This window comes from Eumetopias jubatus, unplaced genomic scaffold (assembly GCF_037043125.1).
Source record: "Eumetopias jubatus isolate StellerSeaLion01/CBP00866 unplaced genomic scaffold, mEumJub1_p1.0 scaffold_14, whole genome shotgun sequence".
NCBI classification, from domain to species: domain Eukaryota; kingdom Metazoa; phylum Chordata; class Mammalia; order Carnivora; family Otariidae; genus Eumetopias; species Eumetopias jubatus.
The window spans coordinates 4329059-4356828 of NW_028274820.1; positions in this window are offsets into that span (position 1 = coordinate 4329059).

Genomic DNA, 27770 nt, shown 5'->3' on the forward strand with positions numbered 1-27770 from the left:
TCAAGGACATCCACTTCTGGATGTATACTCCAAAGAATTGCAAGGAGAGTCTGAAAGGTATATTTGCACACCTATGTTCACAGCACCGTGATCCACAACCGCCAAAGGGCGGAAACAACCCAGATGTTCATCAATGAATGAACAGATAAACAAATGTGATCTATAACCACAATGGAAATATGATTCAGCCTTAGAAAGGAAGGGCAGGGCACCTGGGTGGCTCAGTCGGTTAAGCGTCTGACTCTTGATGTCATCTCAGGTCATGATCTTTGGGGTCCTGAGATGGAGCTCTGCGTTGGCCTTCACGCTCAGCTCGGAGCCCGCTTGTCCCCCTCCCTCTGCTCCTTATGCTCATGAGCGCTCTCTCTCAAATAAATAAATAAAAGCTAAAAAAAAAAAAAAAAAGAGGAAGAACGTCCTGACACCTGCCACAACATGGACGAAACTTGGGGACATTTTTAGTGAAATAATCCAATTGCAGAGAGACAAACACTGCGTGGTTCCATCATATGAGGTACTCAAAGTGGTCACATTCCTAGAGACAGAGGAGGGTGGCAGGTGCCAGGGACAGCAGGAAGGGGGAGAGGGGAGGTAGAGTTTAATGGCGACAGGTTTTCAGTTTGGGAAAAAAGTCCCAGAGGTAGTTGGTGGTGGTGATTGCCCAACAATGCAAATGTGCTTAATGCCACAGAAACGTACACTGAAAAATGGTTAAAATAGTAATTTCATGTTATGTGTATTTTAAGACAATTAATTTTTTTTAACAAGGAAGCTCTTTATTTTCATCTGCAGTGTTTAACCACGACTGTGCTCCTGTATCCGAAATTCTGTTATAATTCAATCTTAGATTCTAGGCAAAGCACATCCATCCATACTAGGTGGTCCCAGGACGTGTCATCTTGCCGGAAACTCAGGCTCTGCCATTAAGGACACGAAGCTTCTTTGGCAGGTGTCCAGCGGTAGTGACCCAGTGCCCTACCATCATTCTCTCCTCGGGACACTTGGCTGCTCTGTGAATGGTCCTCAGGCCTGGGGACCGAGATCCTCCTCTGTGCTGAGCCCTCCTGGGAGAGCCTAGAGCGCGCAGCCTTGTCCAGAACACACAGGCCGACAGATCTTGACGCCAGCAGTAGGTTGGTCTCAACGGCTTTCTTCAGCTCATCTCTCATATTGTGCCACCCTTTCTCCCCCTCTTTTTCTGCTCTGCTTGGCTTTATCTGAAGAATTCTGCCTCCCGCAATGCTTTGATCACAGATCCACAGGTGAAGTGGGGCATGTTTGCCCTTTAACAAAAAGATTTACTTAGGGTAGCAGAGGGTGCAGGACAAGGCTAGGAGCATGATCTGGACCCCTGGAGGATGGGTGGATGTGGTCCTGGTGAAGGAAGGGGCAGTCCCGGAGAGGCAACACCTTTGTGAAGAAAGACTTGAGATTATAGAATTGCCAGATCATTGATGTTCAATCTTGACTTACTTCCCTTTGGAAAGAGCTGAATCCTTTGAGGCTGGCAGAGTCATAGACATTTAGAAACGTGTGGAAATTATCCATTGTGTCATTTAACAAGGTCAAATGGTCTTTTTTCTTTTGCTTTGAATTATCAGATAAACCTCCACTTGTGTTTGTTCTCCACAGGCAGAGGTACCTCTTCAGAAAGCCTATAAATCCTCACTGTGCATCGGTCACAAGTAGCGATGCCATCCAAGCCCTCTGATGGGGGCAGAGACCATCAGACTTCCCGAAAGCCTTTGGAATACCTTTGCTGACATCCTCCTCCCATGAAGGAATGGGCACGTTGGTGTGGCTGATGCACAGGGGGCTCTTAGGAGCCGTTCCAGAAACCCCAGTGCACCCCCTCCTGCGTGCCCACCTATGCCCCTGCCCCACATCACAGCGGGCAGGCCTGGTCTGTGATCAGCAGCATAACGCGAGGTACAGTGCTTCCAAGATGAAGTCTAAAAGATGCTGACTTTCCTTCCTCCTCCAGGCCCCCTCATGTCCTCCCTTCTCTCCCAAGCCCAGAAAGGCAAGCTGCCATGTCGTGAGCCACCCAATGATGGATGGAAGCCTCCTGCCACCAGCCACATGCAGGGGAAGTGCATGCTCCCACCCTGGCTGTCAACCTCCCTGCCGTTTCAAGCTTCCCTTAGATGTCTGCCCAGTTTGGGGATAGTTGTTACATGGCAGATACATAACTAATACAAACCACACCAGTGCTTTTCTGAATGGTGCTGGCACCCCCAGGTTATACCAGCTTTGTGGGTCTCAGTCACAATAGCCTTTGACTCCCGTGCGCCCACTCAATAAAGCCAACTTACGAGTCTAAGTCCATCCCTTCTTCTGCAGTGTCCTGAGGACCCCTGTGTTTTTCCTTGACTCCTCACTTCTGACCTTTATTCTGTGATCAGAAGAATTTAGGGCACCTACAGATTGGGACTGGAGCCTCTGCTTCTGGCACGATGACGTGCTGTCCTGACCCCATCTCCGTGGCTTATGACAAGTGAGTGAAGTGTGGGGAGAGTAGCCTCCAGGGCCACACAGACATGAGTGCAAACACTAACTCTAGCCACTTAATGGCTTGGCAGCCTCTCTGTGACGCTCTGTGTTCTTATCTGTAAAGGGGGAAAAGAATAACCTGCAGGGTCATTGTGGGGATTGAAAAAGATGACAAGGGAGAGTCCTGGAAGTGATGTCTTAGTGGCTTACTGACGCATAACAAACCACTCTAGAATTAGTGGCTTTAGACAACCTCACGGCTATGCTGCTCGGCCTCAGCTCATCTGTGCAGCTTCTTTGAGCTGCAAGGTCAGCGGAGCTGGGGGTCACATGTCCGGCAGTTGGTGTCGGCCTCGGTTTTTCTCCATGTGACCGTACATCCTCCGGAGGATGAGCCAGGCATTCTTACTCGGTGGTCTCAGAGCAGAGTTTCAAGAGGTCAAAGCAAAAATCACAAGATCTCCCAGGGCTTAGTGTCTGGGGCTTGCAAAATCCCACTTCCAATCGTCTCACTATGGGTTACGATCACAGTCCCTCACAGGATGCTCTGGCTTCCAGAGGTGGGAAATAGACACCACAGAGTCACATTGCAAGGGGACACATACACGCACACCCTGCATTAGAAGGAATCCGTGTCCGTGTTTCGCAATCCCCCACGAGCAGGCAGCAATCTGTGTCTGTAGCACTTTTTCCCCTTGAGGTTACCAGAGTAGCCATCAGAACACAACTCTGGAGCCTGCATGACCTCAGCTTACATCCCCACTTTGAAGAGCTATCTGTGTGATCTCAAGACGGTTACTGAGCCCCTCTGAGGTTTACTCTATATGAAACTTCTTTCACGCCCCCACACATGGAGCTGCTTCCTTCAGCTCTTGGACTCTCCCCTCTGGCACCCTCTGTTCTCACACACGGTCTTCAAAATGAAAATAGAGCAGGTGGAGATTGGCCACGTCCATGAATGACTCCTGAATCTCTGACCCAGACCCTTGCAAGCTTCCCACAGAAGTAACCCTCCGCGAGGAGCCCCGTATGCCACGTTGGCCTCGAGACTGTGAGGAATGGCTCTGAGAGCACCAGGTGCCTACAACCAAAGGGAGCACGGGCAATAAGCCACTTTCTGAGTTTGGGTTCTCCAGCCTAGACCTAAAACATCATTCTTACCTCTGTGAGGAGAAGGGGGATAACATTCAGCAAGGAGAAACAAGTACAGAACACAAAACCAGAGCGAAAGAACAGAAGGGCGGGAGGGTGGGGGAGGGCAACATGTGTTTACATTGTATCTTGCTTCCTAATGCTTACCAGAAAAAAAAAAAAATAGCTCATCAGATATCCCTGGACTTGAGCTATCCAAAAGCATTCCCACCCACCCCAGGGATAAAGGGAGGTGAAGGAAAACTCAGGAGTACCTGGGAGCATCCCTCCACTGGGGGATCTGCCCAAGCTTCGGGCAGAGGACCTTCTCATTCACTCACTCGACAAACTCTTAGTGAGTGCCTATTGCATCCCAGACCCCATTCGAGGTGGTTAGCGCTGTTGGTGAGGGGACCCTGTGTTGCCTGTATGATTCTCCACGAGATCAGATGGCCTGCCTCGCAGTGGATGCAGCTGTCTGTCATGCTCCCCTGAGGAAGAAAGTACCCAGTGCTTACTGTGCCATCCCCCACCTCAACCCAGGTCCTTGGGGATCAGGTGGGGGACACCCAGTCTAGCACCACCTGCTCCAGCTCACTCGGCCTTCTTTCAGATCCTCAAAGAAGCCTCCCTCCTTCTGCCTCGGGAACTTAGAGCCTCTGTTCCTTCTGTCGGGTGCATTCTCCCCCTCTCCACCGAGTTAACTCTCACCCATCCTTCCGTTCTCAGTGCAAAGGTCCCTTCCTTGGGAGGCCTGGTGGACGCCTGGCCGCATAAAGTTCCTTTGTTTTGTGCTCTCGTGTAAGAAGTCATTTTCCTTGGTAGCACTCTCAATATAATTATGCAATCATTTATGTGATGTTTAGATTAATTTTCTGTCTCATGAGGATCTACGCTCTTTGAGAACAGGAACTGGGTGGTCTTGTCTCAACTTCCTATGGTCAGCACCTGGCATTGTCCTTGGCACTGAGTAATTACCTGATAAGTAAGTGAATGAATGAATGAATGAATGAATCTCCCTTAGTGGTCTGCAGAGACATCCCCTGAGCCTGCCCTGCAAGTGGCAAAGTGGGGTCCCAGGACAAGACTTCACCTCGGAGTAATGCCCCTTCCTGGGAGGCTTGGGCCCATCTTTGATTCCCCTTTTCCTTCGTGGCTTCAACCTGGAGCCCAGTGGCTTTGCAAATTCTGTTCCAGGAGTCCCTCCGGCATTGTCTCCCAGGAAGACCAGGGAATGCTCGTCTAAGCCACTGTGCCGACTGCCTCAGATGTCCCTAAATGCCGGGTTTAGGGCCATCCAAGCCTTGCTACAATTTGGAGACAGAGAGCACATACAAGGCTTGGCATCGGGCAGCAATTCCACATTGTCGTAGCTGACCATTTCAAAGGCATCTGGTGGTAGTGTGTATGCACCAAGAAGGACACGAGGGAAAAGCAAGAGTGCAAAGCTGAGTCAGAGTCAGGAGCGTTTCCTGGTAAAGATGCACCCTCTTCTGGGGGACGCACACACCAGATACGACTTCCTGTCGGCTGCTCATCCAGACAGTCTGCCCAGGCTGCCTGCAGGGCGCTGGTTTTTGAGGGGAACTTGATTCCTGCATTTGAGGGCCTAGATCAAGCATGTTGCCAGCTGGGCTTGCTTTTATCAGATGCATTTGGACAATGTCTTCATTTTGGCTCAAATAAAACCAAATGCAGCTGACGGTTTGGAGCTAGCCCAGGACGGATGGTGCTGCCCCTACCTAACCCCAGCTGTTCTGGACCGTGGGGCCCAGGCTCTGGCAGCTGTGAGGGCTGCCAGCGAGTGTCCCTGCTCCTCCGGGGGATTTTTAAATATGGACAACGGGCCGGTGCCGCTAGCACCCCAAAAAATAGGCGCTGGTCCTGCCAGGAGCTGTTGCTCCAGAAAGTGAAGAACTTGGGGTGGCAGCGTGGGAGAGGAAATCGTGGGGAGGAAATTTTCTCCCCACACCCTAGTTAATTCTTCTTACTCTAAGATGGGGGAAAGAGTGGGGATTGCACCAACCTAAAAATAGGAAAAGACGGTGCAGGAGCTCAGCCTGCCAGAGGGGTAGACGGCCAGCAGGTGGCAGCAGTGACTGGGTTCTTGCCCCTGCCAGTCCCAGCCCTGTGGACAAACTGCACAGGCCTGGTGGGGAAACCGAGGCCTGGCACTGGATGAGTGAGTGCCAGGGTCAGCCGGTGAGCAGGGCTGCAGTCCTGCGTCTCCTCTCCTCTGGGGCGGGGCTGTCGCGGGGGACTTAGCTCCCGCTTGCCGTGGTGAGTGTGTCCCACTCATGCAGTGGGTGGGGAGACCTGGGGCCCCCTGCGGGACCTCGGGCATTCCTGCTCAAGGCGGGGGCGGGCGGGCCAGGAAGAGGGGGCACTGTTCAAAGAAGGGTGACATTTGGGCCGTGTTTGAAGTCGGTGTGACTAACACCTGCTTGCCGGGGAGGAAGGTGAGGTTCTTCCAGGCAGAGAAGCGGCCTGTGGCAGAAGCCTCTGTGGTGGCCCGTGTGTGGGGAGGGAGGGCAGGTGAGAAATAGACATGGGGCTGCCTGTGCAGGGCCACCTCAGCGACAGGTGGGCAACTGTGCCCGTCTGCATGTGCTCCCACAGGACAGGGCGGCAGCTCCAAGCCGTCTGTCTACACACACGGGTCGTCAGGGCTGGGCTTCGGGCGGAGGCCAGGGCCCCCTCCTGTGCATGGGGAGCTGGATGGAGCCTGCAGCCTTGGACAGAAGGCAGGGATGCACAGAGGGACCTGGGACAACCCGCCCACCCTCTGACCCCCAGGTCTGAGCCAGGGCCCCTCCGCTCTCCCTCCGTGGCATCTCTCTCCTCACATTAGTGCCACGCTTAGCCATCTGTCCCCTGGATCACACCGCGAACCCTGGAACCTACCAGAAATGTGTTGCAGTTTGTGTTTCTGGGTTCAGGACCGTGTCATCCATGTGGGAAGCCGGCCTCCAGCATGCACCCTGAAGAGTGGGGCACAGGTGGACGAGGGGCACAGAGAAGCAGAGCCGAGGTGCTCGGAGTGCCCAGGGTGGCCCGCCCGTGGGCAGTGAGGGTGCCCGGGTCCACGAGGGCAAGGAGGAAGGCTGGCGGGCCAGGCCATGACAGCGGCAGCCAGGCCGCAGGGACCTTTGCACCCTAAAGGAAGGAGTCCCCGCAGCATGTTGTGTCTCCCAGAAGAGCTCAGGAGCCTGGTCAGAGCCCAGGAGAGGCCTGGCCACAAGCCCCGGGGTGCCTGGTGGAAGCCGAGGTCAGGAACGGGAGGGTTCAGCTGATCACGCGCCACCATCAGCCCTGATGGAGCAGCACCCTGAAGCTGACACTGCTCTGAGCACTGGGGTACACCTGGGGGACTCTGGACCCAATCTGCACGGGAGCTCGGGTTCTATTCAGAGCAGGTGGATGGGGAGAGAAGAGCGGGCACTGAAGAAGGGAACACAGCTCTTTTCTCTGCCCCAGACTCAGAGAGGCTGGAGGGGCAGAGGGCTGGCACCCCCCAGGTGGTCGCCTCTTTGAGGGACTGCCTCTAAGGAAGTGATGTTTGAGTAAGACCTGAGTGACAGAGCCCCCATTCCAGGCACTGGGAACAGCAGTGCGGAGCCTCGGGCTGGGGGCCAACGGCAAGGATGTGGGAGCCAGCAGGGACCTCAGCTGGTGCTCCTGGGCCGTCTGGGGCTGAGGGTACACTCTGAGAATGGGGTGGCCGAGGGCTGTAGGTAGGCCTGACACGACCACACGACCGAGAGGCATGCCTGGCCCCTACTTTGCTCACTGTGTGGAGATGTGATTGCAGGGCCAAAATGCGAGTGGGGGAACCAGGTCGAAGGCTGCAGTCGTGGTCCAGGGAGAGAGGACGGGGGTTTGTAGGAGTGGGGAGATGTGGAGGCTCGGGTCGTTGCTGGAAGCGAGGGTCAGGCTGTGAGAACCCACTGGTGGATTAGATGGGTTGGGGCGGGGGAGGGGCGGTAGAAGGGGAACTGTCCTGAAATGCCCCGGGGAAGATCAATTGCACGAAGTCGGGGCCACGCAGCTGGAGATGGTCCCACGACGTCATCCAAGACCTTTGGCAGCTCACACTGAGGTTTCTGGCAAAAGCCATGTTTCAGTTCATGAATGTCAAATGAGAAGTATGGACGCACAGCAAGGACCCCTCTGTCACTGGTACATAGGCAAACCTGCCTGGTCCCCGCCCGGTCCCCACCCGGTCCCCGGCGCAGATCGCTCCTCCCCTCCAGGGACGCCCTGATGGAAGAAACCCCTCTGCTTTCCACCGGCCGGCAGCCTCTCTCCACTGTGGCCATGGGTTCTTTCCTGATGTCCCTGGCACTAACGAAAGCCAGACCTCACATCTCTTTACTAACCGAGATGCCACCAACATGTCCCTGGTCCCTTCTGACAATGGCAGGTGGAATGAGGCCCCCAGTGACCCTACAACTCTTGCCGGATCAGAAGCTGTGCTCTTTTCCATCTTCAGGACGAGAGACGTGGCAGGACAGATAGCAGTTCCTCCTGCTGCTGATGGCTGATCGTGGGGCCCTAACCAGAGCTGAGGTGTGCCTCCTCGATAGGCAACTGTCTGAATTTGACTGTCTATTTTTCAGAAGACACTGGCCTCTTAAAGGGCTAGTGCTATTTCTCAGGAACCAAATCTGTTTGAATAGAGTCACAGAATCTTAGAAAGGACGTAAAACAGAAATTAGAGGTGGTTTCCTAAGAAAAGGGGGGAAAAGCAAAGTCGTAAAAGCAAGGTCTTTGTTTCCATCTCAGTAACATATGGTTGAAACGACAGAACACTTTATACATTGTTGCGTTTTTAACTATCCTCCCTAACCTGGTTGTTACAAAGTAACCGGCAGGCATTTCACTGAGGAGGAAACTGAAGTGCTCGTCCCAGAGTACAGGCCTACAAATGGTGACCAGGCAGCGTCTCCTATCATTCCCTCGGTCTCCCTGCTCTGTCCCCGCTGCGTAGACATTCTGTGGCTCCTCTGAGGTCAGCTCAGACCCTACCACACATTGTTCTCCCGCACGCTGACTGTGGACCAGACCCTGCCGGAGGGATGGCAGTGGTGGGGGGACTTTGTTCAAAGGACGCCCGCGAGGTAAGGTGAGCTCCTGCCCGGAGGCAGTCATGCCTTCCTCTTACTAACAAGAGATGTTGCCAGAAATAATGATGTCAGTCACACTTCACACTGAAGAAGCAAATAAACGAAATGATTCTCAACAGAGTGCAAGGGGTTGGTCTTGGTCTTGGTCTCAAGGCCTTGTCCGATGGCCGTGCGTCCCAACACCACCCTGCATTCCCATGGCCATGGGGCAGAGTATCAACGGTTTGCCCTTGCAGGGCTCTTCCATTTGGCATTCGTCACCTTATTTCCCTTCCGCGGCACCCACTGAAATACGTACCTTTGGGATAACAGATAACACATGGGCATACGTGGAACCGATGCTCAGAGATGGGAAGTCACTTGCCTGCAGTCACACAGAACATGGCGGAGCTGTGCCTGGGGTCTTTGTGCCTCTGGAACATGTCATTCTAACCATTGTCCCTTCCGCTGATCAACCCAGAACCTTACCTGACTGTCCCTAGGAGTTGCACCTTACCACTCGGCCACCCGGCCACTGAGCTCGCAGGAGGTGGAGGGGCCATTGCTTTTGGCTGAATTCTGCTGTCGGTGAGTGATTTCGTGACCTGAGACCCGGGTCAAGTTGGAATGTGTGCAAACTAATGGAGGAACTAGGCAAATCTCCCCTATCTGTGTGGCGTCTGCTCTGCAATAACTCTGTGCCCAGCATAAGCCAGCAAAGACCTTGCACAATGGCCTGCGGCATCCAGAACTCTCTTACCCAAGGCCACTTCGGCACTGCTCTTGTCAAACGCTGGAAGGCAGCATGGCCAGCGAGTGGTGGCGCCGGGGGGAGACCCGTCCAGCCGGAGAGGCGTTCTGATCCTCCTTTGGACGCTCACCAGGTGTGGGCGGGGTAACGCGTCGCACCCCTGGGCCTCAGTTTACCCTCTTTAAAATGTCCTAATAAATACCTGGCTGTCTTCTTTCATAAGCTGGGGTCGGATGAGGAGAAGTCACTAAGTTACTGTGACAGATGCAGAGCGATTATTCCTAATCGTGCCACATCACAGGGTGTATCAGAGATCAAGAGAGACTGTGGATTATAAACACTTACATTGTAAAGGGGGAGCCAAGTACTATGAATTGTGTTCAATCGCCAACAGTAACTAAAAAAAAAAAAACTTATCTGTTTGATTTTTTTAGTACCATTAATGAGTTTGGGCATAGTATTTGAGCTTAGTATTTTTTTAATGCTAGAATTGCTATTTCGCGATGTTAAAAAAAGGACTGGTATTAATATTTATAAAAGAAAATTGCAAACCTAAGTAATGGTATCTGATTAAGGAGGACTATAATTAATAAAGTGAATACTTATTATCAGGCAGTGTCTGTGTTTGAAATCTAGAAGGCCGGTCATGTGTGTAGGACGGAGAAGAAACGCACGGTCTGCGGTAAAGACGAACGTGAATGTGCTCATTACCCCCCCGCACCCCGTGGGTCCCCCTTCTACCATCGAGCCGTGTGCACCCCTAGCTAATATAGTCAAGAAAGTGTAGAAGTTGGCCTCTCTTTCGTTCACGTGATAAACGTGATTGAGTGTGTACCATGTGGCAAATACTCTGCTTGGTATGATGACTTTTTTTTTAAGATTTTATTTATTTACTTGAGAGAGAGAGAGAGACAGAGAGTGAGCACGAACAGGGGGAGGGACAGAGGCAGAGGGAGAGGAGAGGAGGGAGCTCAACGCGGGACTCGATCCCAGGACTCAGGGATCATGACCTGAGCTGAAGGCAGATGCTTCACTGACCAAGCCACCCAGGCGCCCACCACCCAGGCGCCCTCGATGACTTTTTTTTTTTTTAATGACTCAGCCCGAGGTCCTGTACTAACAGCATGCACGATGTGGACACGTGGGGTCCATACGCTATCACATCACTTTAATGCCCATGACAGCCCCTGGGATGGAGGGTGGCAAATGCCGTGGGCATCCGAGCTGGGTCATTTGCACTCCACTCCTCCTTCCAGTGGCCTGGTTGGTGGGGCACTCTCACTTCAGGACAGACTAAGCTGGATGCGGTCACACTCAAGGAGAGATGTGAAGTCGGCAAGGTTTGCTCCAGACCCCGTTCCACCGAGGGAACAAGGTGGGACCCGGGGGCCCCCCACAGCTTAGCACAAAGCATGGCGGGTGTCAGCAGGACTCACTGCCACACACACACGTTCTGTGGTCTCAGCAACAGTGAGTTGCCACCACCCACCTCCAGGGGCTGGGGTCACTTCAAAGGCCAGGGCCGGGGAGGGGGGCGCAGTTTGCTGTCCCCAGGGGAGATGTGCCGGCCCCCACCTTCTTGCATCTCCTTCCCTTCTGCCTTACCTTCCCCTCCAGGCCCACACATGTGCTCTCCTGCTGGCTCATCCTTGCTCCTGTATTGGGGACCATACCCTCCAGCCTGCATTTCTCAGGATTTCGGAAAGCATTTTCATGGTTCCGTGTCCTGGGGAGGATACATCTGCGCTACGGTAGAAAATGCACGTACCACCCAGAGGTGCGTGTCTGATCTGGCTTCCTGTGTACCGGGACCCAGTGGAAGGAAGGACAGTCCGTGCGCTTGCTGCTGGCTCTCAGAGGTGGGCATGGAGGGTTCTAGTATTTCGAGTTCACAGCAAAAGCTCTTGTGAGGTGGGCTGGCGATGACACAACTAAGAGAGATGGTGTTGTCTTTGAGGGGACACTGTACCGGGAGGGAGACACAGGTGCATAAAGAGAAGGTGCCAGTCAGAGGAAGGGGTGTGAGGATAGAGGGCCCAGAGCGGGCCCCTGAGGCCAGGCCGGAGCGGGGACCCGTGGAGCCCAGCTCAGAGGGAGGCCAAGGTGAGCCCCGCCCCGCCCCATGGCTCAGGAATGACAAGCAAGTGCAGGCGACCAAGGGTGCCAGCAAAGAGGACTCAAGGAGGATGTGGAAGAAATGAGGCTGGGGAAAGTCAGGGCCCAGCTCCACTGCACCTGTGCCCCTCAGGCTGAGCACCTCCATTGCTAATCCAGGGACTCTCCCCGTGCACGGAGAGCCAGCGCCCTCATGCTGGCAGTGACAGCAAGAGGTCTCTGTCTGGGGTCCCTGCACAGGCTCTGGCCAGCCGGGCTCAGCGGGGCAGGTGCTCCGAGCCAGACTGGAGGCCACAGCTTGACACAGAGATGGAGAGGGAGGCAGAGGAGGGAGGACACCAGGGAACCTGCCTGGGCCGCTGGGAGGAGCAAGGATCTGCCCCCCCGGGCACCCCTCCCGCCTTCCCTCCAGTTCCAGCCCAGGGCTTATCTCTAAATCAAGCACACATGAGGCCAGGATACACATCTTCTGGGGCCTCCAGAGAGTTGGAAACCACATCCGTACCTTGGCTTCTACATGAGGGGAACTGCCCAGCGCTGGGGGACGCCTGGGCTCCACCACCTGCCTCCGTTTCCTCCCAGCAGCCTCTGCTTAACACGGCGGGATCTGGGCTCTCCTCCCTGGCTGAGGGCACAGCCCGTCTGCTATTCTTGGCTTGCCCACATGTGCCTGCTTTGTCCCACCTCATTCCTTGTCCCTGTTCCTCGACGTTTCAGGGTCCACGTGAATTCAGCACCACCCCCACACCCCAGGGCCGCATACACAGCCAGCCCTTTGGTCTACACAGGGTGCAGAGCATGGCACCGGCGCCTTCTCTATACCTGTGCCCGGTCTCAGCTGGGCTCTTTCCTCCTTCCAGCGCATCCCCTCTATCTGTCCCGCATGCAAGCTGCCCTCGTCCGCCAGCATCAAGCCCAGAAAGGGCTGTAGAGAGTGAATCTGCTCAGGAGTGGGACATCGGGTCCCAGGGGCTGGGGGAGAGTCCCCAGAGACCATGCTCTAGGATGTGGCCTCAGTTTCCCTATCTGTAAACAGGGAGCTCTACTAGGTTTGGCAGATGAAATTAAGAAATTTTCTCACTTTTCCTGGCTCACAGCGGCCACGAAGTCAATGTGAGCTACTTTTACTGACTCAGGACATGGCCTCACTGGGCTGGGTCAGGGGAGGGAGTGGCTCATCTCCTGTCATCTGCTGGAGACCAAGGTCAGGCAGAGCCTTCATCTTCAAGTCCAAGGAGGCCTAGTGAGCACCCTGGGGAAGGCGCTCGGGGGGTGTGCCAGTGAGGAGGACCACAGAGCACAGACTGACCGGTGCTCAGCTACTGGAATTGGGTTGAAGACGGAAGGGACATGCTATCAAGTGGTCAAGGTGCTTGTCGGGGTGATGTGTCTCCTGGAAGGACGCTCTGGCCCACTGCCATCCAAGTGTCTGGACAGCAGCCCACCCCTGTGCTCTCTGGGGTCCCCCAAGCTCCTCTTAGCGCAAAGGGGAGCTGGGGAGACGGGCCAGTCTCTGAGAAGTGCCCCGTGGCACCTGACTCACACATATCATCTTTACCACAAAGACAACAGAAGAGGACCTTGCCCATCACCGGATGGGTGATGGGTGTGCTTCTGCCCCTATATTTTTTTCCCTTGAGGCTTGTCTTTTCCCAGATATTAGGAGTCACAAAACTCCCCCTATCTTTCCCTGTGGTTCCCCATTTCTCCCCTGGGTCCCTCTGAGATCATCTGTCACAGGCTCTGTATGAAGGCTGGCTCAGAACAGCAAGGACATCAACCCCACTTATGCGAACATCTCAGCCCCTCCACGACCTTCTAATGACCTCAAACACTGCTTCCTGCCATTTCAGACCCTGGCACAGACCTCCTGGGGCCTTAGTAACAGCAGTTAGAATGAAGAGACGTGGCCATGTGTCATTTAATCACTAAAACTGCAACCAAGTTCTGGGTGAGCAAACACTCACAATACCCCCATCTGAATCCGACCTGCAGGGCGAGATGGATAGATGGTTGTCCCCTTATGACTCAGGGTCATCTCACTCACTGATGGACCCAGTTGCTGAAACCGGATTGAGCGGCCATGGATGCCAGGACGTCAGGAGCAAGCACCTCTTCTGCAGGGCAGGGGACATGCAGTCTGGGGTGGATGCCACTGCCGGTGCTGGCTCCAGCTCTCAGGGGGCTGGGCAGGACCAGGGAGCAGGCAGGAGGGAAGACACAGCCAGCTCTTGTGGGGCTTCCTGGCTCCGTGTCAGATGTGAGCCTCCACCCTGGGCGAGGGGGAAGCCATGGGGGTCCATGGTAGGGTTCAAACAAGGGAGGACAAAGTTTGATCTGCACTTTAGAAAGACAGATGGACCCAGGGACACCTGGGTGGCTAAGCTGGTTAGGCGTCTGCCTCATGGTTTCAGCTCAGGTCATGATCTCAGGATCATGAGGTCGAGCCCCACTTTGGACTCCGTGCTCAGTGCAGAGTCTGCTTGAGATTCTCACTCTACCTCTGCTCCTCTCCCTGCTCTCTCTCTCTCTCTCTCACACCAAAGGCAGAGCAAGGACTACGGAAGAGGTTGCTGGAACAGGGCAGGTCACTTCAAAGCTTCAGGCTAGGATGCCTAACGGCACCAGCTTGCTTTCTGACCACGCAGGGGAAACAGGCTGACTCCTGGGTCCTCAGTTCACATGCCTTGTTCCCCGCCCCCCCACCCCCACCCCCCGGGCTTCAGGGAGTATGAACTTCAAAGCTTGTGTTCTAGGTGGAGCCCGAGGTTATTTTGAGACAAAGGCACACAGTGTGTAAGAAAAGAGGTCCCTTCCCCCTTCCCCGGACACCACACACCCCACACTGGCTTGCCCCAGGCTCCCCACGGCAAAGAGGGAACCCCACAGCTATTAGCGTGGGAACAGCTGTGGGGAGGGCAGGGCGGCCCTGAGGCTCCTGTCAGGGCCCCGAGCACAGCAGGCAGGGCTGAGCAGGGACATGGCCACATCCCTGCTTTCCTCCTCCAGGCCCCAGGCTCCTATCAGGTGAGTGGGGAAGACAGAGACATGGGGCCAGGGAGGACACAGACTTGGTGAGGCTGCCTTGGGTGTGGGGGAAGGACACAGACCCCCACACACAGCAACACCTACTGATGTGTCTGCTGGGTTCATTTATAATTTTCTCCTCTCGGCTTCCAGGCTCCTCAACTACAACTTCCCTTGTCCCATTTTCTGGATGATGTCCCTTCCAGACCTCCCACAACCACAGGTGAGAATCAGGGACTGACACCTCTGAACTGGGCCTCTGTTTGGAGTTAGCATCAGGAGAGTTTGCGGGTGCTAGGGTTTAAGAAATATTCAGCCATGGAGCTCCTGCGTGGCTCAGCCGGTGAAGCGTCAGCCTTGGGCTCAGGTCATGATCCCAGGGTCCTGGGATTGAGCCCCAAGTTGGGCTCCCTGCTCTGAGGGGAGCCTACTTCTCTCTCTGCCTGCCGCTCCCCCGACTCGTTGCTCTCTTGCTCTCAAAAACAAATAAAAATCTTAAAAAAATGCCTATAACAAATTTTTAAAAAATAAAATAAAAAAAGAAGGAAAAGAAATATTCGGCCATGGCAGTGGTCTATGGGGGACAAAGGGTCAGAGATGAACAGAAATGTGCTCGCACAGGTGTGTGTTTTGTGTAAGAGAATGACAGAACTGAAGTAGCTTCCTCTAAGTTCGGAGAGAGATGCCCATGTACCCCGTAACAGCTGTCCTGTTGTGCTCCAGCTAGCTAGAGGTGATCTCCGGTACTGGCCGTCAGTCTCTTCCAGCTAACATCCCCAGACCACTGTTCTCACTACCATTTAAGGCATCATGGGGAGTGTGTGTGGGCCCAGCGTCCAGAAACCCTGAGTCCTCACCCTGGCTCGCCCAGTGATGCTCTGAGTGACACTGGGGAAACCACTTCGCACTTTGACCCAAACTGCCCCTTCTCTGACTTGAAGGCTGGGCATACCCCAGGCCCAGTTCAGCCCTCAGGCCTCTATAGCTCTGTTGTCAAGAGCCCAGGTCTGAGCTTTTGAGTTTCATTGCCAAGCCTTTTGAGTTTCATTGCCAAGCAGGGGCTCACTCCATCAATTTGTATTTTGCTTGAGACCCTGTGACTGTGAGGTGGGTGGCTTGGGCCAGATCACAGCTGTTTCCAAGCACAGTCAATGTGCCCACCCTATGGGTTGTGCACTGCAGAATTCCAGAAGATGCTGGCCCCATAGACCACTCTGTGAACGGCAGCCTCAGAACTGGGCACCTGGGAGGCCTCACTCCCATCTCCCCACTGGGTACCCCACTTTATAACAGCCGTGAGAGCAGAGGAGGGGCCGGTTGGAGGTGTGATGTCAGGGTTCCTGCTGCACCACCCACTGGACTGTGGGTCAGGAGCCTTTGTTCCAACTTGGTTTTCAACTTGTACAGTCAAGGACCTTCCCTCTCTGAGACCCATGTTCTAAAGCTGCAAAATGAGGAGGTGATCTTCATGGCACTTGCCAGCATGGATTCTATAGTAATGACTGCTCAGAATGGACCTCATGTGAGTATAGTCGTATGTTCTCAGGAGATTCATGGTACAGTTGCTTCTCCAATGTCTGGCGAGAAATTAGGCACAATGTACTCACCAGAAATCCTACCAGCAGTCCTCAGGCTGGGATATCCAGGGAACAAGCCAGGCATGATGGGTAAAGTGCTCCCAAACTCTTTAGGGAGCTGAGCTGTAACCCATTCACCGGGAAGACGTTTTTACAATGGCCTCTCCATACCCACTGGCTGTGAAAGCTGACTGTTTGAAGCCCAAGTCCATTAAGACTAATATGCAGGGACTTCCCCGTGACTCGCACCAGCCCCCAGAGCTCGTGGTGCTTCAGACACGGACACTCACAGGTCAGCTTGGATCCCTTGAGGTGCTTTCTATCTTAAAGGATGCTGTGGGGATATTTTACTAGCACTTTGTGGCATTAGCTTCCAATAACAATAGTGACAACTGGGCAAATCTCTTTGCTCATTTCACCGATGGATATTAGAGACCGAGTTTCAACGCCCCAGAGAAGAGCCATCTGTGAGGACGGATTGAGCAGCTGTGATGCAAACTTGCTTATCGAGGTTGCACTGTGTGCTTGGCATCTGTTTCAACCTTCCATTTCCTACTTATAATGTAATGGCCAGCCTTTTCCTGTTACCCAAGGGTAGCAATTTCCACCTTAGACAACATATTTCTTACATATCCTTTGGTAATCATGGACAACTTGATGATTTCCCCTTGTTCTCTATACAAGAGCATCCTGTGCTCTCTCAAATAGAAATGCCAGACTCTAGTTTCTTCCCCGTACACAGGAAACCTGTGGCCAAAGCTCTGCTCAGCAATCTGGGATTGCACATCTCACGTGGCAATGAAATTGGGTTAGTCTTTAAATGCTAGAAAGGAACCACCTCCCAGGGTGTCCCTGGGTCACTCCGTTTTTGGAAAAAAAAGGCAGGCCACTAACCAATTTCTCAGAGGGGTAGATCACCCAAGGAAGGAAATGTACTCCCAAAATAACATAAACCCTATTTAGTTTGGAAGCCAGACTTTCTCACTATCTCCAGATAACAGCCTTGTGGTGGTCGGAGAAAGGTATTGTCTGCCTTCTTCCAATGATGTCACAAAGATAAGGCACCTTTCAATAGTATTTGTATGTGCTGAGGGTTCAAGCCAGCTGTGCTCAGAATTCCCAGGCTCAGGAAGAGCCCAGGTATTGGGAACTGTGATCCAGGGGTTAGAGGAAGGGTGACTCCCACTAAGAACAGGAGCAGGCAACAAGCCAACGGGTTACCTGGTGACTGAGCAGACTGAAGGCTTTTGAGAAAACCCTAGGGACAGCTGAACCATGTCCTTCTGTGGGGTCATCCAGATATGGAAGCCAGAGATTGGCTGGAAGGAAGTGACAGACACTATCAAAGGCATTAAACATTCATGACCTCCATCCTCACAAGAGCCTGAGAAGTAGGGAGCATTCCTGCTCTGTAGACACAAAACTGAGACTCAAGGAGTTGAAAGGACTTGCCCAAGGGCACAAAGCTGACAATGGAGGAAACTGAAGTAATCACCCAGGAGAGTGAGTCTCCAAACCACTAGACCCTTGTCACTCAAGGTCTGCTGACAAGTGGCACCTCTGTCACTTGGGAGCTGGTTAGAAATGCAGATCTTCAAGCCCCACTTCAGACCTCAGACCGATTCAGAATCTGCATTCTGTTAAGATTCCCAGGAGATGGGTCTGCCTTGTTGTCAATGGTCCTTGTGCAGTTTCAGGTCAAGTCTCTGCAGCCTGCTTGGGCGGCCACATATTCCCAGGTCAGGAAGGGTCTGTGGAATCTCTGGAGTGGAAACCAGATAATGCAAAATAAGCTATTTTGCCTTGAGGAATTCCTGTTCTAATGTGATAATAAAGCACACAAATACAGTGAAGACAAAATGAGAGTTCATGAAAGTCAAAACCATTAGTAGGTGTTGCATCACCTCAGGATTTTAACTTCATGAGCTTTTTGTCCATCTCTCCATCTGGCCATTGCCATTCATCAAAATTATTGAGGATAGAAAGTCTCCAAAGGATACAGGTTATGTCAGACTGTTGTCTCATTTTGCCTACCTGGTCAATGCAGAGGAGTTAAAATAGCACACCCTCAGACTGAAGCTGAGCTCCAAGTTTACATTATCGGAATTCTGACTTAATGGAGATGACTGCTCTGTGGGAGTCTTCAGGAGATGTGGCATCCATAAAGCACAACAAGACAGAGCAAGGCCATGCAGGAATCAAATGAAGGGTCAGTAGTCCAACCAATGTTAGTGACATACCAGAGAAGATGATTTATAAAAGAGAGGAGGGGGCCAGATGTGAGTGGGTGCTTGTTAGCAGTGCCCGGATAGAAGGGATGGGCAGACGTTCACATTCAAGAGACTTACATGGTACCAAGAGCTGACCTGAGGGTTTTCCCAGGGTCCTCAAATATCATCCCATGCCCTAATCATATCCCAATGGCTACTAATTTAGGTAGCATGCATGAATATCACTAGAAAGAAATACTTTGTATTATAAATTAACAAAAAAAACCCACCTATTCTTAGATTAAGATTTGGTATGAGTTTGAATATCATGAATTTGTTTCTGAGAATGTGGTCACTTTGAGATGCATTGACAACATCGATCCTCTCCAAACTGAAAAATCGGAGGCCTTCACCCTTGACCTGGAAATGATGTCAAAGGACAGAGTGGCCAAACCTGGTGATCGGTGAGCTTCCTTTCCTGACACAATGCTGTATCTTTCCCAATACTTTCTTAAGAGTCACTTAAATAATCACCTGTACCCAAATGCACACTCCCTAGCTCATCCTTAGTTCCTAAATTAGTACTGAGCTACCCAGTACTCAAAGTTCTGCAACCACTTCCTTCTCCCCACCCACGCAGGCAGGACTTAGTATCATCCCTCTCTTCACTGGGCTGAACGGAGAGCTCCTGTTCAGGTCACCAGTGGCTTCCTCCCCTGCCCTATGCTCACCCGTCTGGGGACAGAGACAATGGGTCCCACTGAGTCCCATGCTGTCCTCCAAACCCCTTGTTTATATCAGAGCTCACGCTTCTGGACTTTGAAGCCTAGCCTCTGAACACCTCACAAGGTGGCTAAACCTAGTCTCTGGAAACCAAATTTCTGGCTGTTTCCATTCCTCCTGGTTCATGGTCTACACCCTATCTACACCCTCCAGCTTATCCCACTCTGAAGGGTGACAGTGTTTTTAAAATCCTGACTGAGACGTGACCTTGGACATTCCTGTCCAGCTCCCTCCCGCCCCAGACCACATCCTCAGCACTGTAGTTTCCTCCAATTTGCTTACCCTAGTGGCAGACTAAGCACCATGTATGCCCAACTCTCTACCTCCCTACATGAGGAAAGTGGATTAGTGACAGCTTCATGCAGAAAAGTTTGACACACGTCATGAAGACGAATTAAGAAAGGGTAGAGGAGTACCTCCAAATAGAGGAAGTGGGGTAACACTGGCAGGGACTAGGCAATCACGAAGCTCAGCAGGAAATGGAAAGGAGATTAGTTTGTGGGGAGGAACCCGGATGGAAAGTGGGGAGGGGTGTGGCCGCCTGAACAGTGAGACTCTCACTGGGAGCTCAGGGCCCCTTCCTCAGCAGGAGGAGTGGTGGAGGGACCCTTCCTCCAGTTCTGCACCAAAGTACCAACAACAAACATTCATCTGTAGCTTGTATAAGGATAATCAAACAGCCAATGTCAAGATGTCTGGTTTCAAATCTATGTCAGAAATGCTATGAAACTGGCAAACAAGCAACCTGAGCAATTGGTTTCCATGTAGTATTTCCCTTTTTCACCCAGTGCAACAATGTTGACTATAGACCTGAGCCAACCAGATGATCTCTGTGAACCATTTCATAATTCAAAAGTAGAATTTAGTTTAATCACAAACACACACAGATACATTTACATGTGTATATGTAGTGTGCGTGTGTGTACACAATTTGCAATGGAGAAATTAAGTGAATAATAGCATGTGGTTACAAATTCAGAAATGTTGACAGTGCGAACATTTTGCTTCTCAGTCACTAATTCCAGTTAAAGTGGTGATTAGAAAAGGAATCCTGTCACTTACTGGAATCTGACTTCGGCAAACAAAATGAGGCAGGCTCATTTTGTTTGTAAAAGGCTTTTCATAGGTCCTTTCTTAAATACAAAGGAACAAAGTGGATGTGAGTTCTAAAATCCCTTTGTCACCAAACAAAGAAAACAGACTAATATCTCTTATAAATATAGATGCAAAAATCTTTAACAAAATATCAACAAACCCAATCTAGCAACATATTAAATAGATTATGAATCATGTGTATATACTCCAAGCGGGATTTATCCCAGGAATGCAAGGTTGGTTTAACTTCTGAAAATCAATTAATGTAATAAAAACATAACAATAAAATAAAAGATAAAAAATATATGAGCATCTACACTGGTACAGAAAAAGCATTTGACAAAAATTCAACCCCCTTCATGATTAAAAGGAACCCTAAAAAAACCCTGACAATAAGTGGTATCTTGGTCTGCTAGGGCTGCTATAACCAAATACCAAGGACTAGGTTGCTTAAACAATAGACATTTATTTTCTTACAGTTCCTGGATCTGGAAGTTCAAGATCAAGTTGTCATCATGGTTGATTCTGGTGAGGCTTCTCTTTCTGGCTTGCAGATGGCCACCTTCTTGTGTTCTTATGTGACCTTTCCTCTGTGTGTGCATGGAGTGAAAGAGAGAGAGAGAGAGAGAGAGAGAACTGTGGTGTCTCTTCTTCTTAGAAGATCACCAGTCCTACTGGATTAACCTACTCTTATGACTTCATTTAACTTTAATTATCTCCTAAAAGGCCCTATCTCCAAATGTAGTCATGTTCAACATATGAATTTGGGATAAACACAATTCAGTCCATAACAAATGGGAACTTCCTGAGCCTAATAAAAGGCAGCTGTGGAAAACCCACAGACAACAACTTACTTAATAGAAAGAAGACTACATCTTTCTCCCTAAGATCAGGAACAGGATAAGGGTATCCACTCTTACCACTTCTATTCAATCGTGAGTTCTCAGGTAGAGCAATTAAGTAAGAAGAGGAAATAAAAGGTATTCAGTTTGGAAAGGAAGAAGTAAATATTTGCAGATGACATGATCCTATATATAGAATATCCTGAAGAATCCACAAACAAATATCAGAATTAATAAATGAGTCCAGCTAATTTGCAAGAAACAACATCAATGCACAAAAATCAGTTGTGAATCTATATGCTATAATCCAAGAAGGAAATTTGGAAAGCAATTCCATTTACACTAGTACAATAGTATCCAAAAGAATACAATACTTAAGAATAAATTTACTGAAAGAGGGGCAATACTTGTACACTGAAAACTATAAAACGTTGCAGAAAGGTATTAAGGAGACATAAATGGAAAGATATATCATGTTCATGGATCGGCTGATTTAATATTATGAAGATAGCAGTGCTTGCTCCCCAAGGGGATCTGCAGAATCAATGCAATCCCTATCAAAATCCTAACAGTCTTTTCTGCAGAAATGGAAATGTGGATCCCAAATTTCATATAACATGGCAAGAGACCTTGAATGCCAAAACAATCTTGAAAAGGAAGAATGAATTTGGAACATTGACACTTCCCAATTTCAAGGCTTACTACAAATTTTCAGTATGATATTGGCATAAGGATAGACTTATAGATAAATGCAACAGGAATGAGAATCCAGAAATAAACCCATATATCTATGGTTAATTGGTATTTAATGAGGATGCCAAACCCATTTATGGATAAAGAACTGTCTTTCACAAATGGTATTGGGACTACTGGAAATGCACATGCAAAAGAATGACTTTGAACCCTTACCTCACAAAATACACATATGTTAACTCAAAATGTATCAACGACCTTAGCATTACAGCTAAAATAATGAAGCATTTAGAAGAATAAATAGGAGTAAATATTCATGACGATGGACTTGGCAGATTTCTTAGACATGACAAAGAACAAAGAACAAATGGGCATACTGGATTTCATCAAAATTAAAAACTTTCACGCATCAAAGAATATTATCAAGACGGGGAAAAAAACTCACAGGATGACAGAAAATATTTGTGACTCACATTTCTGATAAGGATCTATTGTATCTGGATTATATAAAGAACTCTTACAACCTAACAGCAAAAAGACAAACAACCCAATTTAAAAATGGGCAAAGAATTTGAAAAGCTATTTCTCCGAAAAATGATATACTCATGGCCAGCAGGCACATAAAAAGGTGCTCAACATCCTTAGTCATTAGGGAAACTCAAATCAAAACCACAATGAGATGGCACTTCACACTCACTAGGACGGTCATAATGACAACAGTGGGAGACAGCAAGTGTCGGCAAGGATATTAGAGAAAGTGGAACCGTCATGTCCTGCTGGTGGGAACAGCAAATGGTGTGATCACTGTGGAGCACAGTTTGATTGTTACTCAATAGTTTGAACATGGAGTTACCGTATGACCCAGCACTTACACTCCTACTTCTATACCCCCAAAGAATTCAGAACAGGTAGGCAAACAAAAACTTATGCACAAATGTTCACAGTGGCACTGTGCATGAGTGCCAAAAGGTGGAAAGAACCCAAATGTCCATCAACAGACGGATGGATAAACAAAACGGGGTCTATCCACACAGCAAGGAATAGGGAGTGATGACTTCATGGGTCTGGGTTTCCATGTGGGCTGAGAAAAAAACTCTGAACTAAAGAGTAGTGAGGATTCCAAACATTTTTCCTATGCCACAATTTAAAAAAATGTAATAACCAACATTTGTGTTGTGCTTAAACTCTGTAAGGTGTTTGCACATACCTGAAAGTTCTACTTCATAACAAATATTTGGAACTCAAGAAAGTAATATCCTTACCCTTTCAGAGAGTAAAAAAAGGACACAAGTGCAGTGTTTACTTAGGACCGGAACTTGAAAGATGAGTGAGTGAGTGGGTGGGTGTGAATGTATGAACAAACAAGCAAAGGAATCAATCAATCAATCACACTGAGATTCAGAAAGCTGAATTGAGTCTCCCAAGTTTACAGAACTGGTGGGCGGGAGCTGACATGTATTGCGAGCTCACTGCAGTGAATGGGTTTGTTCACTTGGAGGGAGTCGAGCTAGAGCTGGAGCCAGCCCCTTCAGTCTCTGCCTGTCACATCCATCCCACTGGATCATGCCGTCTGCCAGAAATATATTCCCTGCATTGTTTTTTTCTGTACTTCAAGGAATTGTTAATAATTTAGGAAAACAAGTGATGCACATCCATCACTCTACCAACTCTTCCAGAAAAAAGCCAGTGTTTCACAAGGCTAAAAGGCAAGGTTCTCCCAAGTGAACTTGTGGTAAACTAACAAGGGGAGGATTTCCTCCAAAGCCAACCATGTACACAGCCCTACACCCAGCCTGTTATTGTCAGGGTTCTGGGGTGTCCTGGAGCTCAACCATAAGGCTCCCACCTTGTCATAATCTCATGTGATAGAGCAGAAATAGTTACAACAGGGGGGTCGTTGCCTGTCCCTCGGGCTTTGCCCTCAGGAAGTTTAACGTTCGTCAGCGAGGATTTCCTCAGGGCCCCAAACCTCTGCTCCAAAATAAAAAGATGCTTTCAATTGTCAAAAGATTAGTTTACTTGACACAAAATACGAATATATGTATGGCTTCCTGGGTTAAAAAACTTGTTTAATGTGGATGTTGGATCATAGGTATACATATTTACGTACAACGACTTGGCATTGAATATTTAGATAAGTAAATGACATCATTCAGGATACAGCCCTAAGACCAAGAGCTCAGCATCTGGATGTGAATGCCAGCGCCATCCGCCCAGCTGCATCACCTCGACTGAGGCTCCCTGTGTTTCCTTTTCTTTTATCTGTTAAGTGGGTTAATGACAATACCAAACTCAGAGTCTCAGTATGAGAATTAAAATACAGAACCCATGGAAAGCACTCAGAATAGTGCCAGGCAAAGAGTGATCTCTCAAAAATACAAGCTGTTATGGGGGTGCCTGGGTGGCTTAGCTGCTTAAGTGTCCAACTTGATTTTGGCTCAGGTCATGATCTCAGGGTTGTGAGATCGAGCCCTGCGTCGGGCTCCATGCTGGATGTGGACCCTGCTCAAGATTCTCTCTCTCCCTGTCCCTCTGCCCCTCCCCACCAAAATACAAGCTTTTATAAAAACCCATGATGCTATGGTTATGTTAGTTGTTAAGTCACATTAAGAAAATTGTTGAAAACAACAGTAAAAACAATGGCTTGGTCCTCAAATGCAACAAACTTACAAATTTTTCTCTACAACAGTTTCCTAGGTACTGTCATGTCAATATGAAGAAAAGACAAAGAGCCGCATCTCCTGGCCTAAGACTCTCAAAAGGAAGTATGTTCGAGGACTCGGGTAATGCCCAGAAATGCTGGGGTTGAAATTTTTGAAGAGCACGCACAAGTTGGAAAGGTCAGATAATCCAGGACAAGACCAGGAGCTGACGCCTGGCCTCTGGAATGAGATGAGGCTTGTGGAACACAACACGGCCGCCATGCCTCTTCAAGCAGTGTTCAGATACGAGTGGCCCAGCGGTGGTGGCAGGAAGTGGGAAGAACTCCTGACAGAAGGAAAACGAAGCCCAAGATAGATGGGGACAAGAGAGCGCCAGGCTGTGCCGAATCAATTCAAATCCTGCAAAAGCAGATCCAGGCAAAGGTGCGGATTGACAAGTTCCTCACTCAGTGGCTGTGGATGGCACTGTGGCTGGACACGCAGACCGAGGGATCGAGGTCCTGCTCTGCTTGCTTGACTTTGGGCCAATCTTCTCTCTCCAAGCCTCATCTGTTCATCTATATGAGGAGAATGGTAGCATTAGATGGAAACATATATAAGAGGCAATACTGGACCATTTTTACCTTCAGAATTAACAATTTAATATGGTTCACCCTAACACTGAGTTTGCATAGGCGTTGATGGTGGCAGGAAATGACATGTAAGTTGACTGGACCGGGTCCAAGGCACAGGTTAGCCCTTGTCCACCTATGCTGGAAGGTTTGACAGAGAGTTGGAAAGTACCAGAAAATGTCCTGATTTTACACAAGTAGAATACTAGTACTTCAAAAATTAGAGTACTCCAAATAAATCACTTAAATTTCCTGATAATAATGTCATACATATCGTAATGTCTAGGGCACTTTTTGTATCTTTGTGTTATTTGGATTCTTAAAACAGTCTTTTAAGCTGTATGACTAGTGTTGGTCCCCTAGCCACACTCTTAGAAAGTAAGTGATTGGTCCAAGGACGTAGATGGTAGAGAGCAGATGTCTTCCCAGCAAAGGCTTTAATTCCAAATTAGGAGTTATTTCCACTGCTCCATTCTTTCATCTTCCTTTTTTTTTTGGTGAATTTCTAAAATTTTGAATTCCAGTATAGTTAGATACAGTGTAATATTAGTTCCACAAGAGAGTGACTCAACACTTCCCTACATCACCCGGTGCTCACCACAGGTGCGCTCCTTCCTCCGTATCACCTGTTTCCCCATCCCCCACCCACCTCCCCTCTGGTGACCAGCAGTGTGTTCTCGAGAGTTAGCAGCATGTCTCTTGGTTTTTCTCTCTCTCTTTTTTCTTTCGCTTTGCTTTTTATTTTGTTTTCTTAAATTCCACCTATGAGTGAAATCATATGGGATTTGTCTTTCTCTGACTGACTTATTTCATTTCGCATTATACTCTTCATAATCCCTTTTATATTTATAAGAGAAGACACCTAGAAATGGATCTTCAGACCTAAAGCAAAGCAAGCCCTTGTCTGTGAGGTCCCAATCCCCCAGTGTCCGTGGAAGAGGGAGATCTGGGTTACTTGATAACTGGGATGGGGGAAGCAGAGCAGGGTTTCTCTCTCTTTGTTTAAGTGGGTGGTAAGTACCAAATATTTTTCTGTATGGAACTAAGGTTTCCAATTTTGGGGGATTCTCTCAAAACAGCCAACATATCTGAGCTGCTATTAATACAGAGGAACTCCCTGCGTCATTATCTAGTGGAGGGAATCAGGATTGGGGTTTCAAACTGGAAGTTCTTAGAATTATTTTCCTATTTGCAACTAAAGGTCACCTTCCCCATTTTGTTCTTTCCATCGTAGATCATAACACGTCTTGACTTGCTTGTTTTAAAGGTGGGAAGGGAGGAGGAAAAATCCACTATTTATGTAAGCACTGAGCACTGTTGTACGAGGTACGTGTGGTTTCACTGCAACGGTTAGCATCAAAATCAACCTATCTTTCCCATTTTGCTGCGTGTCTGAAATAATGTCATTACAAGTCAGATCTGTAAGAATAACTGTTGGAGTACATCACATTGGGTCCCTGTTGCCCTAACGTGTGTGGCTGCTGGTGTGAAGGAGTAACTTCACAAGCGCCTTCAACCCGAGAGCTTTGAGTCCTCCATCACGCGACCACTTCAGTGAGTAGGAACTGGACAGCATGCACTACAGCCAAAATGGAAATTCTTTTCAGCAAAGGTTAATGGCTGACAATCCTGAAATTCATTTATTTCAAAGAAGAAAATAACTGTATGCTGCGGGCAAATGCCTCCTCCTGTAATGACTCATTCCCCTCTTACCCCAATCTCATCTCCAGACAGGACCCAGGACGTGTTTGGGTGTTTATTTATAGTTAAACAGAAATTGATTTTATCTTTTTAAATAGTTCATTTTAAATTTCCACTAAAATTACTCTTATTAAATGAGAAAAGCAACACAAACCTTTTCCACTTACAAGTGTTCCTCTTTTCTCTAGATCTTCAGCAGTATTTTAGGGTTTAAAGGAAGCAAGTCTCGTCCTAAATATAAATATAGATCTCCCATTGGCTCCAGACATGGCTCTGCCTTGTGGCTGAATTTTGCAAACAGTCACAAACAGAGTGGTCCTTCTGCATTACTCAAGGTCTCAAATCACTCTGTTAGACAGTCAATCATTCAAACATTAATTTATATGTATCACCAAGACAGGGCTTACCATGAGGCAAATGCATCTCTTTTCTTCCTTCCAGGATGCCATGAATATAAACCTACCATAGCTTTCATCGAATTTGTAAGCATTCAAGGTGAGGAACAAGTACAGATTACCTACGTGTTAAAGTTTCTGATTTAGAATGCATCATATGGGGGCATGTGGGTGGCTCAGTCGGTTAAGTGCTCGACTCTTGATTTCAGCTCAGGTCATGATCTCAGGGTTGTGAGATCGAGCCCTGCATTGGGCTCTGTGCCGGGTGTGGAGCCTGCTGAAGAGTCTCTCTCTCTCTCTCCCTCTCTCTCTGCGGCCCCTTCTCCCTCCCCTGCCCTCTCTAAAAAAACAAAAACAAGCAAGCAAACGAAAATGCACCATATGATCAAAATATACATATAAACCTCATATAGTTTATAAAATGCATGCCAATACCAGGAATGGGAACATAAGGGAGTACATGGGTCTTAGTCTTAAGAAGCTCAGTGTTTGCTTTCACATTTTTTTGCTTGTTTATTCAGTGTTGCCCCCTTACCCCAACCCAGTCTGTGTTACTGATTAAATTGTAAAACTCATAT